At 49.5% G+C, this 6,497-nt stretch overlaps 1 non-coding gene across 1 annotated transcript; it reads left to right on the top strand.

Annotated features, from left to right (window-relative positions):
* Positions 1 to 363: 363 nt before the first annotated feature.
* On the top strand, positions 364 to 437 carry Trnat-cgu. The gene has a single exon. It is a non-coding gene; the product is annotated as a tRNA-Thr (tRNA).
* Positions 438 to 6,497: the final 6,060 nt, after the last annotated feature.

The following is a 6,497-nucleotide window of genomic DNA, read 5'->3' as shown; positions in this document are numbered from 1 at the left end:
TGTTCGCTTCGGCCTCCTCTACAGCTCTGTGTTACATTGCAAACAGTTATCGTTTTCATCCTTGCATACTAATCGAAATAATACATGGTCCAGCCACATTAATGTGTCCGCCGTCTGAGATGTCAACGTGCGATAACCACTCACAGACTAGCAGAGCAGACTGCACTAGCAGAGGACCACAGACCGTAAGAGATGGGCGACGGCTGCGCAGATGTGTACAGGTGAACGGCTGTGCAACTATATGAGTAATGAGTATAATGGGCAGGGGCACTATGAATATAATGCGGGACAATAGGTTGGGAATGTGGGTCTCACGGGAGGCGTGCCAGAGATGAGTCCCTGCAATCGCAACTCCCCTCTGTGTCCTCGATGGCTCAGATGGATAGAGCGCCTGCCACGTAAGCAGGAGATCCCGGGTTCGAGTCCCGGTCGGGGCGCACATTTTCAACTGTCCTCGTTGACTTAGATGTGCAACTAGTCAGAAACTGACTGTCCAGATAAACCAAGTGGCTACCAATAGCGTCTCCTCCATGACAATTCAACGAACGGTGCTGCGTATGACTTCCTGCAGCATGTGCATGCAACATTCGTCGGAAAGGTCCAGACCCGAAGAGGGAGCGTTACGATCTGGGCAATATTTTCGTGGCATTTCCTCGATGTAGTCGTCAACCTGAAAGGCACAGAAGATCAACACACACATGCATACATCCTTGGGTACCATGTCTAGTAAACATGCATTCTAAAATGTATACCTTAAGGCAGGCTGTTCCAGCTCGTCGGCTCCGTTGTGAGCAGCGGAGCGCTCCCTGCTCCATGGAGCCGTGTCGCTCGCTGTGAACATTCAAGTGGGCCGGCACGCGGCACGGCTGGCTGAGGCAGGCGACAAGGCAAGCGTTTTGATGTGCCAGCTGCGTCTTACAAAATCGACAACCTCATACTCTTAGCCGCTAAGACGTGGAGACATGCTACACCAGAAAATACGATGTTCAGGAAATAAATAAGAAACAACTGTTTCACAAGAAATTGCATACTAAATTTATTGGACCTCTGTAGCTTGACATTTTCTTTTCATCCCAAGATCGGAAATATCAGGCGTCAAAGTGTTCGCAGCTTTAGTGCGGAGGATAGCCTTCATTGTTGCATCCTGAAGAAACGATCGTCCCTTACTTTTTACTCTTTTTATTGCTGAGAAAAGCTTCTCACAACAATACGTAGATCCAAACATGCACGTGATCTGAGCGGCATTGCTGAGAAGCTTTGGAAACGTTTTTTGCTTTAATGAACGATACCATCGTGATAAATCCAACGTGTTGTAGTACCTCTCATTCAACAAAGTTGAATTTTGCAAATCAATAATTTCCAATTGAAGTAACGATGACAAGTCATCATGGGAAACTGAAAAAGGAGTGCTGAACACATTGTCTGCTTCGACAGGCAAACCCCTTCAATTGCCTGCACCTCCCTTGGAAACAAACATTCTGCAACTGCTACCACGCACGATTTTACGAGTGGTCCCACCGAAAACGGCTTGCCACTCGTCGCAATGATGTGAGCGACCCCGTAGCTTGCCTGAATTGCAGATTCTGTAGTGTTTTCTCCGCTCTCATTCACCTGAAAATAATAAACGCATTACAGAACACGAACTATGTTGCATGTTTTGATACCCTCCGTATAACGAAACCGTTTTTGAACTTACGTCTCCTAGTATGTCGTTCTTAAGCCTGACTACCAGTTCTCTGCGTGCAACACCTTCCACCTGACAGTAGTGCGCTGCGAGAAGACGTGTATAAAGTCGTTGTATATTGTACCTTTTCGCAGAATTAAATACTTTATGACGTACAAGACACTGCGGACGACCATCCGTCTCAATGAATAGAAAGGTATCCTCCAGTAGAGGTACAGGCCTCCCGCGGCTAGTCATAGCTGTCATTGAACACGGATTATTGCGTCAGTTGCGGCTGCATGCGGCCAGGGGGCAGTGAGTTCGCTTTCCCCCTCCACGCGGGCTCCGAGCTGCAGCAGTGAGCGCTCCGGAGCGCTCCGGCTCCCTGGAGCTCGGTTGGAACAGCATGCCTTAAGGGCTATCAGCGCTGATTCAGTAGAGACGTGTTTCACACTAGCGAAGATGAACGAGTGCTCATAGCTCCTCAGGTATGCATTTTATAGTCCAGGTTTACTTTCTTTGGTCCATACTACCAGCTCTGAAAGTCGCATGCCTTACATTCTTAAGAACAACAGTACCAATACACGTTATCCACTGTCAAAGGAATCAGAACGATTTTCTGTTGTAACTTCCGTTCATTTCCGAACCAGGCACCCTTACCTCAAATTGATAAATTTATGCGTCTCCATCATTCTTGAAAGTTTGTAACATCATCACTGAATAATATTATATATACATTCATTTACAGACGATGGCGCCTGTAACCTTCGCGCTCTGTAGCGTCGTTGATGAAATTTCCGGACATGGGTTCCTATCGAAAATATTATGTACTCACCCCCTCTAAAAGTCATAGAAATTTGTAACGGCAATTTCCGAACACCTTGTATACGATAGATTCCAGGTATTAATAAACTTTTTTACAACACACAAAGTTGAGTTACGGACAGAATGCAACATTAAAAGTCTCCATCAACACTAAAACTGGGTCCCAGTTGTAAGCGTATTGTCATATCGCTGGCTTAGTTGTGCAGTTTCTGTGCGGGCAGCCGCGTCTTCAGCGTCGAGCACGGTAAACGGAACTGTTATGTTGTGTTGTGGGTAACTCTGCATGCAAGAAGCATTGTTATTATGGAAGTTAAAGTGTTGCTGCAAGTGCTATTACAGTAAAGTGATAAAATAAGTAAATGATTCAGAGGAAAGTGGGTCAAGAAGTAATTTAAAAATGTGCACTGCCGCCAATCACATACACTCCTGGAAATGGAAAAAAGAACACATTGACACCGGTGTGTCAGACCCACCATACTTGCTCCGGACACTGCGAGAGGGCTGTACAAGCAATGATCACACGCACGGCACAGCGGACACACCAGGAACCGCGGTGTTGGCCGTCGAATGGCGCTAGCTGCGCAGCATTTGTGCACCGCCGCCGTCAGTGTCAGCCAGTTTGCCGTGGCATACGGAGCTCCATCGCAGTCTTTAACACTGGTAGCATGCCGCGACAGCGTGGACGTGAACCGTATGTGCAGTTGACGGACTTTGAGCGAGGGCGTATAGTGGGCATGCGGGAGGCCGGGTGGACGTACCGCCGAATTGCTCAACACGTGGGGCGTGAGGTCTCCACAGTACATCGATGTTGTCGCCAGTGGTCGGCGGAATGTGCACGTGCCCGTCGACCTGGGACCGGACCGCACCGACGCACGGATGCACGCCAAGACCGTAGGATCCTACGCAGTGCCGTAGGGGACCGCACCGCCACTTCCCAGCAAATTAGGGACACTGTTGCTCCTGGGGTATCGGCGAGGACCATTCGCAACCGTCTCCATGAAGCTGGGCTACCGTCCCGCACACCGTTAGGCCGTCTTCTGCTCACGCCCCAACATCGTGCAGCCCGCCTCCAGTGGTGTCGCGACAGGCGTGAATGGAGGGACGAATGGAGACGTGTCGTCTTCAGCGATGAGAGTCGCTTCTGCCTTGGTGCCAATGATGGTCGTATGCGTGTTTGGCGCCGTGCAGGTGAGCGCCACAATCAGGACTGCATACGACCGAGGCACACAGGGCCAACACCCGGCATCATGGTGTGGGGAGCGATCTCCTACACTGGCCGTACACCACTGGTGATCGTCGAGGGGACACTGAATAGTGCACGGTACATCCAAACCGTCATCGAACCCATCGTTCTACCATTCCTAGACCGGCAAGGGAACTTGCTGTTCCAACAGGACAATGCAATTCCGCATGTATCCCGTGCCACCCAACGTGCTCTAGAAGGTGTAAGTCAACTACCCTGGCCAGCAAGATCTCCGGATCTGTCCCCCATTGAGCATGTTTGGGACTGGATGAAGCGTCGTCTCACGCGGTCTGCACATCCAGCACGAACGCTGGTCCAACTGAGGCGCCAGGTGGAAATGGCATGGCAAGCCGTTCCACAGGACTACATCCAGCATCTCTACGATCGTCTCCATGGGAGAATAGCAGCCTGCATTGCTGCGAAAGGTGGATATACACTGTACTAGTGCCGACATTGTGCATGCTCTGTTGTCTGTGTCTATGTGCCTGTGGTTCTGTCAGTGTGATCATGTGATGTATCTGACCCCAGGAATGTGTCAATAAAGTTTCCCCTTCCTGGGACAATGAATTCACGGTGTTCTTATTTCAATTTCCAGGAGTGTATTTGTGTATCATCTCCTTGCGCGTCACACCGTTCATCAATCATCCGCACCTTGTTCGGTCTCCAAGAATGAACTAATGTGAATGACTAATACTATTTACCACAAAAGAGAGCATTTAAGTGCCAGTGTCTTGTAGCGAGCGTGCGAACGTGCCTTCGATCATCGCGTTCCGCATCATCAACAACCAACCGCGCCGCCCGCGACTGTTACTCGCGCGCTCGTACAACTAAGAACTGTGAACTGTAAATTTAACTTCGTGAACAGTGTTAAAATTTATTACTAGTGTCAAGAAGAACTGGTACCAATTATCTGTGTATGCGTGACGACCGTAAGAACTTTCGTGCGATCATTCGGCTTCCGCATCATCAACAATCACCCGCTTCGTGTCGGTTAAGCGTAGGCTCGTCCGAATGATATTGTGGACTGTTAATCATGCATTAATTGGCATAACACTTCTGAACTAGAATGTGAACAGTGCAACCTGCGACTTCCTTTTATCGTCTCAGAATATAGTTGATCATACCAGACATAGAACAGTGTTGTGTTTTGACGTTGAGTGGCTCCCCTAACTCGCTTGCGTATTTCGATAGATAATTTCAGACAAGCCAGCTGTGGAGCAGAATGGTACGACCGCCGCGGGATTATCAGGTACGTGGTGTGGATATGGCGCACGGTCAAGGAACGACAACCACTTTAAGGTACCCCACCGTTTTGTACTCCCGGGCGTGTTACAGTTAAACCAAGTGGAGATATTTTGAAATTCATGCCACTTCTAATGGGAAATTTTCATGGGACGTAAAGGTTATACGTGCCTGCAGACGGCAACATAACAATCCCCGCGGCCCTTGGCTATGGGGTACCCAGCACACCCTTCGTCACAGTCGCTCCATCTTCACTGTCGCTGCCGAAACTTTTCTTACAACCTGCTATATTCAAATCGCTGGAATTTTAATAACAAATCTGAAAGCCCGACAAGTTTTGCGCCCAGTCCCCTTAAATAATGCATAGCTAGGAGAAGTATGCGCGATGTGAATTTGCAGGGAGGTTGAGGGGAGGGGTAGGAGGGGGGGGGGGGTTTAAGCCAAATTGGCGTCGCGGCACCGGGGCTTACGCTGCCGCCGTGACAGCTTCTGACACATACTGCAGAATCTGACAGCTGCGTGGCGGCGCGGCGTTCGGTTGCGGCAACCAATTGGCGGAAGGCTTCCCGCTTTGTGACTGTCGCGGGCTGCGGCACCTCGCGGCCGTAATTGCGATCTGCTGCTTTCCGTCCCCTTGTTACGAGCAGAAGATTTCACTGACTGTGGTTGTCGATTCTAGTGAACACACAGGCATGTGAGCGACAGCTACACCGCTGCCTTCCTAACAACGGTTCGACGGAGATGTAGTCACTTTCGGAAATCTTTTTACATCCTGTACACTATCCGATACAATTCTCAACTGTTTAAAACCGGAGGATTTTTGCTCAGGGCAGCCAAAATTACTTTTGATCCAACATAGCAGACACATTCGGGTACTACACCACTGGTCATTAAAATTGCTACACCACGAAGAGGAGGCGCTACAGACGCGAAATTTAACCGACAGGAAGAAGATGCTGTGTTATGCAAATGATTAGCCTTTCAGAGCATTCACACAAGGTTGGCGCCTGTGGCGACACCTAAAACGTGCTGACATGAGGAAAGTTTCCAACCGATTTCTGATACAGAAACAGCAGTTGACCGGCGTTGCCTGCTGAAACGTCGTTGTGATGCCTCGTGTAGGAAGGAGGAATGCGTACCATCACGTTTCCGACTTTGATAAAGGTCGGATTGTAGCCTATCACGATTGCGGTTTATCGTATCGCGACATTGCTGCTCGCGTTGGTCGAGATCCAATGACTGTTAGCAGAATATCGAATCGGTGGGCTCAGGAGGGTAATACGGAACTGCAGTTGAGATGACAGGCATCTTATCCGCATGGCTGTAACGGATCGTACAGCCACGTCTCGATCCCTGAGTCAGCATATGGGGACGTTTGCAAGACAACAACCATCTGTACGAACAGTTCGACGACGTTTGCAGCAGCATGGACTATCAGCTCGGAGACCATGGCTGCGGTTACCTTTGACGCTGCATCACAGGCAGGAGCGCCTGCGATGTTGTACTCAACGACGAACCACGGTG

The sequence above is a fragment of the Schistocerca americana genome, chromosome 1 (assembly GCF_021461395.2).
Source record: "Schistocerca americana isolate TAMUIC-IGC-003095 chromosome 1, iqSchAmer2.1, whole genome shotgun sequence".
NCBI classification, from domain to species: domain Eukaryota; kingdom Metazoa; phylum Arthropoda; class Insecta; order Orthoptera; family Acrididae; genus Schistocerca; species Schistocerca americana.
This window is presented reverse-complemented; position numbering and strand designations above follow the sequence as displayed.